Source organism: Oreochromis niloticus, linkage group LG4 (genome assembly GCF_001858045.2).
Source record: "Oreochromis niloticus isolate F11D_XX linkage group LG4, O_niloticus_UMD_NMBU, whole genome shotgun sequence".
In the NCBI taxonomy this organism is placed as follows: Eukaryota; Metazoa; Chordata; class Actinopteri; order Cichliformes; family Cichlidae; genus Oreochromis; species Oreochromis niloticus.
In genome coordinates this window covers 19,449,958-19,462,572 of record NC_031969.2, presented here as the reverse complement: position 1 = coordinate 19,462,572, position 12,615 = coordinate 19,449,958, and the positions used below count along the sequence as shown (strand labels likewise).

The 12,615-nt window shown below is 40.1% G+C and overlaps 1 long non-coding RNA gene across 1 annotated transcript; it reads right to left on the bottom strand.

Annotated features, from left to right (window-relative positions):
• Positions 1–1,041: 1,041 nt before the first annotated feature.
• LOC112846600 (uncharacterized) lies at positions 1,042–4,263 on the bottom strand. Its single transcript, XR_003219611.1, has 4 exons — positions 4,060–4,263; positions 3,795–3,867; positions 1,908–1,986; positions 1,042–1,174 (listed from the first exon to the last, which is right to left on the bottom strand). It is a non-coding gene; the product is annotated as an uncharacterized LOC112846600 (long non-coding RNA).
• Positions 4,264–12,615: the final 8,352 nt, after the last annotated feature.

The window sequence follows — 12,615 nt, the reverse complement described above, 5'->3', positions numbered from 1 at the left end:
TGATGTGGAAGGCACCTTCTCCATAACGTTAGCTGGATAACCAGGGATTATCTGACCGGAGAGGTTCACTGCATTTGGTCTTCAACGATGAAAAAGGGTGTTAATTAGCTCCTCATTACTTAGAATTTGAGCCACAAGATTCCGTGCGGACTGGCTCATAGTGCCATTCCTCACAGGTACAAACAAGGAAAACACTAGATGGCGCAAGCGCCTCCTTGACGTCAAGTTTCATTCCATATATTCAGAATTTGATTGCAATATATATATAATATCTCCCTAAACGGCATTCCATATATATATGTATATATATATATAGATATAGATATATATAGATATATATATATATATATATATATATATAGTATGTAGCAGTATTTCAGCAAGTGTCATAGCAATCCAGAAGTTAATAAATGTGCAAATCATAGGCTATTAAAAGAAGTTTTCTGCTTGTAACTGCATATGGTAAAGTTGGTACAGGATGTGCTCAGGATGTGAAACTCAAGATCATGGGCCTTATAACGAGAACAACAGGAAACAGCTCAGGGTGTAAGTGAGATGTATACATACATACATACATACATACATACACACACACACACACACACACACACACACACACACACACACACACACAACCGGTAAAGAAATATACTTGTCTCAATGGCAATAACCCACCAACAGACTAATGAGGTACCATCCTTAAGACTGTAATTTAACAAAAAAGAGATACAAATCAAGAATGGTTGTGATAATGGAAAAAAAGATGAGTTTAAATTTTTATATAATATAAATACACTATATAAATACAAGTAGAACAAGACAAAAAAAACAAGATCCAACACTGACAACCAACCACCATTCAAAAAAGTAAAAAAACAAAACAAAACATATATCAAGTAAAATATAATTAATCTGATAGCCTTGGTAATCTTCAAATCACAGGTTGCAGTTTGTAGTTTGCTTATTCAAACTGATCCAAAACTACCCAGTAAGTGACTCCTTTTCTGCAACAAACATCAAATGACAGTTAATATGTTGACCTTTCAACATGACAAGTAAAAGTTTGTGTTGTACTGACCTTTCACTTGCACTTGAGTCTAAAGACCTTGAAATGGCTTCTTGGAGCTCGGGGTCATCTCACAGGTATTCTTCCTCAAACAGGCCAAGATATTTACTGCAAAGCCAGAATGTTTTGTAAATTATTTAGTTAAATTACATATATATGATGTTGACATAATTACATTATCACAATACATAGATTGGCCTCAGCAATATTAAAGTTGTGTGGGATCATCTTGACAGAGAACAGAACAAAAAGCCTGGCAAACTATTCCTGAACCATGCTTAAAGAAATTCAATAAAAAGAAGACATCGCCATCCAGAAAGCTTGGTTAAGAGAGTTCAAGCTGTGTTGAAGACTAAAGTAGCTCATATCACATTTTTAATTTTAACCTCATTAAAATTCTGGAAGTTTTGTTCTACTCTAATATACTGTGCTGTCTGTTTGTAGACATCATTTTGTAGACTTCAGTAAGTCACTGCGCTTATTTCCTATTTTTCCAGCAAAAAACAATGAAAGGAGGAGTGGCTCATGACTTTTGCACAATACAGCTCAAAAGATTAAAGGATACAAACATGTACAAAACATAACTGTAGGATGTGCTGGATAAACTTGGCTGGGTAGGTCCATTGGACACACTGGAGGTGTTACTAGGGAAGATACGTGTGTCACTAGTAATACTGGCAGAAGAACCCACTGATAAGCCAGGTGTGTTGTCACTGACAGTGGCAGATGTTCCACTGGAGTAAGGCTCATACTCATCAGTAGCAATGACAGAAGGATTGGTGTGAGCGTGTAAGCAGAGATGGAAGATTCAACAGTACAAACATCTTGGGTAGCAACGCACCAGATGAACTCATCATCAACAGACATGGACTGTGTGTTAACAATGGGAATGGCTGAGGTAACATCTTTAGAAATTTCAACTGTAAGAATACAAAGAACAGGAGTTTAACTTTTGAATAACATCTAATCACATATATAGCTTTTACTTTTCATGTATTTAGGGGTACATTTCTTTCTGCTCAAAACGTTAAACTAAATTTACATATGATTTTCACAAAGACTTGACACTTAACCAAAGACACAATGCCTAAGATGACTAAGTAACAGACACTGAACCAACTTCATTTCCAGTTTACAGGGAGTGCAGAATTATTAGGCAAGTTGTATTTTTGAGGAATAATTTTATTATTGAACAACAACCATGTTCTCGATGAACCCAAAAAACTCATTAATATCAAAGCTGAATGTTTTTGGAAGTAGTTTTTAGTTTGTTTTTAGTTTTAGCTATTTTAGGGGGATATCTGTGTGTGCAGGTGACTATTACTGTGCATAATTATTAGGCAACTTAACAAAAAACAAATATATACCCATTTCAATTATTTATTTTTACCAGTGAAACCAATATAACATCTCCACATTCACAAATATACATTTCTGACATTCAAAAACAAAACAAAAACAAATCAGCGACCAATATAGCCACCTTTCTTTGCAAGGACACTCAAAAGCCTGCCATCCATGGATTCTGTCAGTGTTTTGATCTGTTCACCATCAACATTGCGTGCAGCAGCAACCACAGCCTCCCAGACACTGTTCAGAGAGGTGTACTGTTTTCCCTCCTTGTAAATCTCACATTTGATGATGGACCACAGGTTCTCAATGGGATTCAGATCAGGTGAACAAGGAGGCCATGTCATTAGTTTTTCTTTTATACCCTTTCTTGCCAGCCACGCTGTGGAGTACTTGGACGCGTGTGATGGAGCATTGTCCTGCATGAAAATCATGTTTTTCTTGAAGGATGCAGACTTCTTCCTGTACCACTGCTTGAAGAAGGTGTCTTCCAGAAACTGGCAGTAGGACTGGGAGTTGAGCTTGACTCCATCCTCAACCCGAAAAGGCCCCACAAGCTCATCTTTGATGATACCAGCCCAAACCAGTACTCCACCTCCACCTTGCTGGCGTCTGAGTCGGACTGGAGCTCTCTGCCCTTTACCAATCCAGCCACGGGCCCATCCATCTGGCCCATCAAGACTCACTCTCATTTCATCAGTCCATAAAACCTTAGAAAAATCAGTCTTGAGATATTTCTTGGCCCAGTCTTGACGTTTCAGCTTGTGTGTCTTGTTCAGTGGTGGTCGTCTTTCAGCCTTTCTTACCTTGGCCATGTCTCTGAGTATTGCACACCTTGTGCTTTTGGGCACTCCAGTGATGTTGCAGCTCTGAAATATGGCCAAACTGGTGGCAAGTGGCATCTTGGCAGCTGCACGCTTGACTTTTCTCAGTTCATGGGCAGTTATCTTGCGCCTTGGTTTTTCCACACGCTTCTTGCGACCCTGTTGACTATTTTGAATGAAACGCTTGATTGTTCGATGATCACGCTTCAGAAGCTTTGCAATTTTAAGACTGCTGCATCCCTCTGCAAGATATCTCACTATTTTTGACTTTTCTGAGCCTGTCAAGTCCTTCTTTTGACCCATTTTGCCAAAGGAAAGGAAGTTGCCTAATAATTATGCACACCTGATATAGGGTGTTGATGTCATTAGACCACACCCCTTCTCATTACAGAGATGCACATCACCTAATATGCTTAATTGGTAGTAGGCTTTCGAGCCTATACAGCTTGGAGTAAGACAACATGCATGAAGAGGATGATGTGGACAAAATACTCATTTGCCTAATAATTCTGCACTCCCTGTATTTGGAGCGACTTTTAGATAGGAATATTTACCACATTTGTCAGAATTCAAAGTTTCTGTGAAATCCTGCCTGCTTGTATGGCTACTTTCTCCATCAGAATATGTCTGTAAATTAAAACAGATAATACATTTCATTATACTGACAACAAAATGGCATAGTAAATATTCGTATTATGTTTATGTATTAAAACATAATACAAGTGACAATGTTTAAGGGAGTTTAAAATCCATCTTTGCCTTTTTGACTCTCATTTTATGAACATTCATACATTTGCTGAAATGCTCAGGATTACTTACTGATTCATTGTCCTCACATTAAATGACCTTGTCAGGTCTGACATAAATTGACTTCTGATGAAACAGTTTTTTCACAAGGTCTCCATTCAAAGTCTGTTTGGAAGTGAGTGATGGCTCAACAAGTTTGGTGTGGCATGCCAGCAAATCTGTAGCCTAGGGGAGGAAGAAAACATAGTGTATATGAAATTTTTGTTAAGGCTAACAGACTACAATACAATACAGTACATTAAAAGGTTTCTAAAAGATATCAATCCAGTCATCCGACCAGTGCTCCCAGATCCTTTTTGGAAATACCCAAAGCTGACCTTTAATAGTATAATAATCTAAGTAACAAAAAAAATCTTTTTATGAAAAAGGATCTAAAGCTTGCCTGCATCCTTCAACAACTGGCTGAAAGGCAGTCCTTATTGCCTGCATTACTTTTTCTGAGTCACAGACACAGCAACTCCAGTGCAGATTTTATATTTCCATTTTCAAAAAGCCAAGCTTTTTTGTTACGCCTTGGCACATGTGCAGTTAGATGGTCTGGCAAGAGAATCACTTCTTTGGTGAAAGACTGAGCCACAGAATGTGACCTGCTTAGCTGCGCTGGAAACCTAATAGAGGATAAAGGCAAAGTAAACATTTCTGCATGTAATATACTCACACTTCTCTGATCAATGAAGTATATTTGATTAAAAAAATACACCATGCTGTACACATGTCCAATTTGCATTAATAAACACCCTCTAGCCCCATGGTAGCTAGGATAGGCTCTTGGAATCCTGAATTGGATAAGTGAAAGAGAATGGATGGATGAACGGATGGATAGATGATGGAAGATAGTGGGATGGGTGGGTGGAGAAACTTAACAATCACATAAAAAAAGTTCTTGAATTCACAGAGTCCTTTTGTTGCTTTAAAAAAAGTTTCGTTAAATTATATACTGACAAAAACTATGTATTGTAACAACTGAATGATGTGCTTTGCTTTTACACAATGTTTGCAGATTAAGCTTATGGGGCGTGGAATATTACAGAAATTGCTTGTTTCTACAATTAAACAAATTAACTGTTGTGCACAGTTTAGTCTCCACATCCACACGCTGTCAGTGTATCGCAAAGTTTTTTGTTTGTTTGTTTTGGTTTTTTGTGATATTTTTGTTTACTTAGCGTCGTCGAGCAGTTGAAACCTACGGGCAATTACAAACCGTCCACTAGTAATTTCAGTGCATTTAGTTCTGTTCTTACCTCTTCTGCCTTGGGCCCTTTCTAGTGAAAGGTTTAAGATTGTAGATGGGACCAGTTGTGGGGGACTGCTGTGATGTGGAAGGCACCTTCTCCATAACGTTAGCTGGATAACCAGGGATTATCTGACCGGAGAGGTTCACTGCATTTGGTCTTCAACGATGAAAAAGGGTGTTAATTAGCTCCTCATTACTTAGAATTTGAGCCACAAGATTCCGTGTGGAGTGTCATTCCTCGCAGCTACAAACAAGGAAAACACTAGAGGGCGCAAGCGCCTCCTTGACGTCAAGTTTCATTCCATATATTCAGAAGATCATTCTATATATTCAGCTTTCATTCTATATATTCAGATAGATAGATAGATAGATAGATAGATAGATAGATAGATAGATTATGTAGCAGTATTTCAGCAAGTATCATAATAATCCAGAAGTTAATAAATGTGCAAATCATAGGCTATTAAAATAAGTTTTCTGCTTGTAACTGCATATGGTAAAGTTGGTACAGGATGTGCTCAGGATGTGAAACTCATGATCATGGGCCTTATAACGAGAACAACAGGAAACAGCTCAGGGTGTAAGTGAGATGTATACATACATACATACATACACACACACACACACACACACACACACACACACACACACACGCATAGTGGTAGTGGGTTTTTTTTTTTTTTTACCAAGTACTAACCTGCAAATACATCTGAATAGTGGGCGGAAGTCCATCCCCCTAAAGCAACTGGGGTGAACCTGCCTTGACATAGAAGTTGCATCTGAGGTGTTGCACCATTTTTCTGTCCTTCTGTACAGTCCATGTGACAAAATAATATAATGCATAAATTGGTCATATTTCCAAAGTCATTTTGAATATTCATAGTCACCGAAAAGAACAAATAAACAAATTAAATAAATTAAATTAAATGATTAACACAAATGTATCATTATTCACCAAGAGAAATCTTATTGGAGCTTTATGTGTTATTGTAGATGCTGCAGTATTAAGTGGAGAAGGCTTGCTGGACAACATGAGGGAGACTATTGAATTCCATGTGCAAAGTTGCATGATTTGATGGTTTGTCATGTTTTATAAAGAAATATTATCATTATTTTGTTACACATGTGAATTTTAGCCACAATTTCACTTAAACCTGTTTTTCTCTGTTTTAGTGGAATAGGTTTATATGAAACTGTACGTTACTATTAATATTTCAGTATTCAGTATGAGAAGCTTCTAAATACACATCTGAATCAGAATCAGAATCAGAATCAGAATCGTGTTTATTGGCCAAGTATATGTGCAGACAAATACAAGGAATTTGGTTCTGGTAGATGGTGGCTCTCAAGCACAGCAATGTAAATCACACACACACACACACACACACACACACACACACACACACACACACACATGTCTATATATACATTACACATGCATACACATACATACAAAGGTGTATAAACCAACTATAAATAACTAATCTAAACTTATATACATAAAATACAGAAATGAAGTGAGGTGGAATGAATTCTTCAGAATGTACATAAGGTGTAGTTGCAGTCTGGCAGTGGGAGCAGTGTGACAGTTCAACTGTTTAGAAGGGAGATGGTGAGGGGAAAGAAACTGTTCCTGTGTCGGGTGGTCCTGGTCTGCAGGCTTCTGTACCGTCTGCCAGAGGGCAGCAGATCAAAAAGTCTGTGTCCAGGGTGTGAGGGGTCTGTGATGATTTTCCCTGCCCGTTTCCTGGTTCTTGAGAGGTACAGATCCTGGATGGAGGGCAGGGGGGCGCCGATGATCCTTTCTGCTGCCTGTACAGTCCGCTGCAGTCTGCTCCTGTCCTGTTTAATGGCTGCACCATACCAGACTGTGATGGAGGAGCACAGGACAGACTCAATGACCGCAGTGTAGAACTGGATTAGCAGCTCCTGTGGAAGACTGTACTTCCCCAGTTGTCTCAGGAAGTACATCCTCTGCTGGGTCTTTTTGAGGATGGAGTTGATGTTGGTCTCCCACTTCAGGTCCTGGGAGATGGTGGTACCCAGGAACTTGAAGATCTTCACAGTGGATACAGGGCTGTCTGACATGATGAGGGGGAGCAGTGTTGAGGGATGTCTCCTGAAGTCCACTGTCATCTCTACGGTTTTAAGAGTGTTCAGCTCCAGATTGTGCTGACTGCACCAGAGTACCAGCCGCTCAACTTCCTGCCGGTATGTAGACTCATCACCATCCTGAATGAGGCCAATGACGGTGGTGTCATCTGCAAACTTTAGGAGTTTAACAGCCGAGTTCTTGGAGGTGCAGTCATTAGTGTAGAGGGAGAACAGTATTGGTGAGAGGACACATCCTTGAGGGGCACCAATACTGAGGGACCGAGTTTCAGAGGTGATCTCCCCCAGCCTCACTTGTTGCTTTCTGTCTGTCAGGAAGCTGGTGATCCACTGACAGGTAGGTGGAGACACGCTGAGCTGGGAGAGTTTGGAAGAGAGAAGTTCAGGCACGATGGTGTTAAAAGCCGAACTAAAGTCTACAAACAGGATCCTGGCATAAGTTCCCGGGTGGTCGAGGTGTTGCAGGATGTAATGCAGCCCCATGTTCACTGCATCATCCACAGACCTGTTTGCCCGGTAGGCAAACTGCAGAGGGTCCAGCTGGTGGCCTGTAATGTCTTTCAGATGGTCTAACACCAGTCGTTCAAAGGATTTCATGACCACAGACATCAAGGCGACAGGTCTGTAGTCATTCAGTCCTGTGATGGTGGGTTTCTTGGGAACAGGGATGATGGTGGAGCGTTTGAAGCAGGATGGAACTTCACACAGCTCCAGGGATCTGTTGAAGATGCGCGTAAAGATGGGAGCCAGCTGTTCAGCACAGGTCTTGAGGCAGGAGGGTGAGACACCGTCTGGTCCGGGGGCTTTCCTGGGCTTCTGTTTCTGAAATAGTCGGCTCACATCCTCGGTGTGTATTCTGAGTTTCAGGGAGGAGGAAGGGGGGGTGAGAGGTGTGATTGAGGTCGCTGAGTCTGGATTGGTGAGGGTGATGGTGGTCGTTGAGTCTGAAATGGGGAGGGTGGTGGTGGTCGTTGGGTCTGGATTGGGGAGGGTGGGGGTGGTCATTGAGACTGGATTTGGGAGGGTGAGGGTGAAGGTGGGAGAGGTGGAAGGTGTGTTGGGGGTCAGTGTCTGAAGCAGTGTCTCTGGGGAGGGGAGGGTGAGGCGTGGGAGTCTGTCCGTCTCAAACCTGCAGTAGAATGTATTTAGCTTGTTGGCCAGGTCTTTGTTTGCTTCAACAGTGGGTGGGGGGCGTCTGTAGTTGGTGATTTCCTGCAGGCCCCTCCACACTGACGCAGGGTCGTTGGCTGAGAGCCGTTCTTCCAGCTTCTGGGAGTAGATCCTTTTAGCTGCTTTGATCTCCTTGGTCAGTGTGTTCCTGGCCTGCTTGTACAGGGCCCTGTCACCACTTCTGTAGGCGTCCTCCTTGGCCTTATGAAGATGTTGGAGTTTAGGAGTGAACCATGGTTTATTGTTGTTGTATGAGCAAAAGGTCTTTGTAGAAGTCATCTTTGACTCAAAAGCAATATTTTGATCTATGATAAATGATTACAGTTTTAAATTAGGTACACATCCTGAAGTCGCCGGAGAACACCGTGATGGAATCCACTGAACATTCAAGGCTGAGGAGTGCTTACTCCCAGGTTAACAGAATAGTTTCCTGTGATTACAGTAGTTCCAGTTGTTTAATTATGCTTCCTTTCTTTTCTCTTTCTCTTTATGATCATGCTTTGTTCCTATCATTGCTTTGTATTTTTTAGATGTTTCAGCAAAGTTTGAGGTGGTGAAGAAACATTATGATGAAATTCAGAGCAACCCAGATGAATGAATATCGCCAACTGGGTAAATCCTAAAATGCCATGACTGTCATCTTCAGTGTGATTATAAAACGCTTCTGTTCCTTCTTAATGATGTTAATATTTATTTTAAGTGCATATATACTGATCAAACCCAGTCCATATTCAGGAAGCTGCATCTCAAAATGTAACCCAATGATAGCATTTTTCATTACTGTCTAGTGTCACAACTTTGCTGTTTCAGAACCACTGAGGCCTGGACACAAGCGGGACATTCAAAAGGAATTGCTCGTTGAAACAAAAAGTCTGGTCTCAAACATTCCTGCCATGTTGTTTTCCCTGCCAATCTAAAATGTTGTTTATGGAATCTGACTGTGATTTTACATGCGTTACTGGGGTTATAAAAGCAAATACGTGTAACAAATTGTAAGGAAGAATCTATGATGGATAAACAGGAAGAAAAAGTGCTGACTGTTAGTAACCAACTAGTGGAAAGAGGGTGGGATTAAAAAGCTTATGCTATGCTTTTATTTAATTATTTTTTTTAATAATCATTATTTTTTGTATTATTTTTTGGAAAACCAAAATAAACCGACAATATAACACATTACAAATACCAGGAATTTCGAGCAGTTTCTTTCATATGGACTTCGCTATCTTCTTATTATTTCCATCTCTCTCTCTCTCTCTCTCTCTTTCTCTCTCTCTCCCTTTTTTATGAAACACCGGATCCGTTAGTGCTCCAGCGCGCCCAGCCTGGCGCACTGGACCGAACCAAATCATGAAATAAGGGGGGGCAATGTTAGCCGCTGACTCGATTTCATTATTTGCTGCCAGAACAAACCGGAATTGACTCCTGTAACGCCCCCAACACGTACCTTATGAAACAAACATCCCTTTATTCGAATAGGTTAATAATATATTTTAAAACTAAAAGTGACTGACTGTTTACTGTTTTCTAGCACTCATGATATCATTTTTCTCATCCTCATGACGGCTCTGTTTGTTAGTACGGAATGAAGCTTAGAAAAGGGGTCATAATTGTGCGATTTTATCACTATTTTATGCTATATACATAAGACAGTGTTCTTATTTCTTGTCTTTTGTTTTCAATCTGTAATAATCTGTAAACTTCAATCCATTCGATTTGTTTGTCACCAAACAAAACCGCTTTCTACATGCATCAACACCACTTATGGGTCTCCCCCACCCCCTTTTTTGTTTTCTCAGTTCTGCTTTTCCCTGCACACCCACTTTACTCTGTCTGGGTTTAGCGTTCTATTGTATGTAGAGATCCACTTTCACTTGCCTTTTGCCAAACAATCAACTACATCTTTTGCAAAACCGAGTCCCAGTTTGTTTTTAACCCTGTCTGTTTTTGGACTTTTGCTTTTTGCTAGATTTTTCTTTTCACCCTGTTCCAGTGCAGGGGCGATTCTAGGATCAGAGCTTTGGGGGTGCTGAGCACCCAGAGAGCTGCCCATCAGGGCAAGATAAACTTTACTCGTCACGATGAGACTTCTTCCCTCTCTCTTTCAGTCCCTGCATCCTTAAATGTCTCCAGTTGTCCCGAGTTCCCTCTGACTGTCTCCTTGGTGCATTTAAACCCCTGTTCCTCCCTGTCCTCCAATATCTCCATTATCAGTCATCATATTTTTACCCTCTCTGTGCAAGTCTGCAAATTTCTTTATTAAATCATAAGATTCTTAACTTCACCAAGTCTCTCTGTGCCTGGGTCCTCGTCACAACACGTGACATGACTGTTTTGTACATTTTAACACAATTTAATCCCCACATTTGTGAAAGAAAAGCAAAACACTTTTTTGAAAAGTTTGTAACAAAACCATCAAATCTGATAAAGGTTATTTAAATGCTGCCAAATAAGAATGGATTGGAATTTTAAAAAATACATATTCTAACCTTAATTACTGCGGGAGAATAATGAATGATGCTCACAGTGAGTAAAACGTAAACTGAGGGCACTTTTTGGACAGAGATTCACTTTTAATGTGTATGTCTAATATAATACAGATACATAAAAATACACTCCAAAAATAGAGGAGTCCTTGAAATATACAAAATATTATTAAAAAATTAGAAAAATGGAGACACATTGGCCTATGGCACAATGTATACAATGTATGAAAAGATCTTTACTGCAGATACTACTATGGCTCTGCAGAGTTTTTATTTTATTTTAACCTATGTCGCCTCACCTTGAGGTTGGTAAATCTGTCTATCACATTTTGGTGGTCAAGTCTCTCAAGCATCTCTTTTTCAACTGACATCACAGCCAGGTGCTGGAGTCTGCTTTGACACATGGTCCTTCTCAGCCAGGAATGGAGCTGACTCAAGACACTAAAAGACCTTTCACAGCTACAGCTGCTAACTGGGTTTGTTAGGGCAACCTGAATAACAGTTTTCAGTGTGGGGAAGATCTGATTATCCAGAAGATTGTACAATGTTAACATATCTGCAAACAAGACACACATGAGCCAAAAGGAAGGCAGTGTGCAGTGGGTCGTCACAGTGGGAATACACGGCAGTAAAAACACTGTAAGTTAATAAAACTAGGATTTGATCAGTTTGATCTCCTTACTGATAAAATCCATCAAATATGATTAAACGTTCTCGTGTTAACAGGAAGTGAAAAAGCTATTGCAAAATAGTTATGGAATCCGGTTGTGCCCTCTTGCACCTGAAGCTGCTGATATAGTAATATTTTTCAATGTTTATGCATTAGCAGCAACAAGAAAACATGTATCATAAGGATTGATAAGTATATCAATAGAGAGCGTGATTATGGCCTAATCATCCTTGCATAAAAAAAGGAAACATCTTCTCAGATGATCATGTGCAGGAAGGCATTATTAAGAGCAAATAACTAAAGGACTTTTTTGCAAGGACTGTAAATCATGAAACACATCAAATATTAGCTATGATGGTGTAATACACATGGAAGGTCTGACAAGATCGAAAATAATTTAGATTCCTTGTCTGTCCATTCGACAATCACACCACTTGTGGGAGTAGCTTAAGATCATTCTCTGGACTCAACAGAGCAAAGCTGTGGAGTCCGACTGCCAAGGTCAAGCTGTCTGCTCATAGTTCTCATCACTGCCTCCCTTGTCTCAACAGAAAATAAATCAATTATGTTCCAAAATTAAAAGGCAGGAGCCAAATATAGTCAGCACTAGCGTTTAAAGGTTTATGAAGAGGGTTGAATAACATGGCATAAGATAATATAATAATCTCATGATATAAGTTTACATGTGATAGATAACTGCATAATAACCTTTTGATGACTTAGACTGTTGTTACTTGTTCTGTTCTCTTTTATCAGTTCCCCCAGCGATAGTAAGAGCTGAACAAGTAGTTTCACTCCCCTACCAGGAAAAGGAGCTGCAAGTGCAAGAAAAGAGCGCTGATCACAGGGCCCCCACTCTCGTGTGAGCGCTCTGTGACCGCCCTTGCAAGTAAAATCTG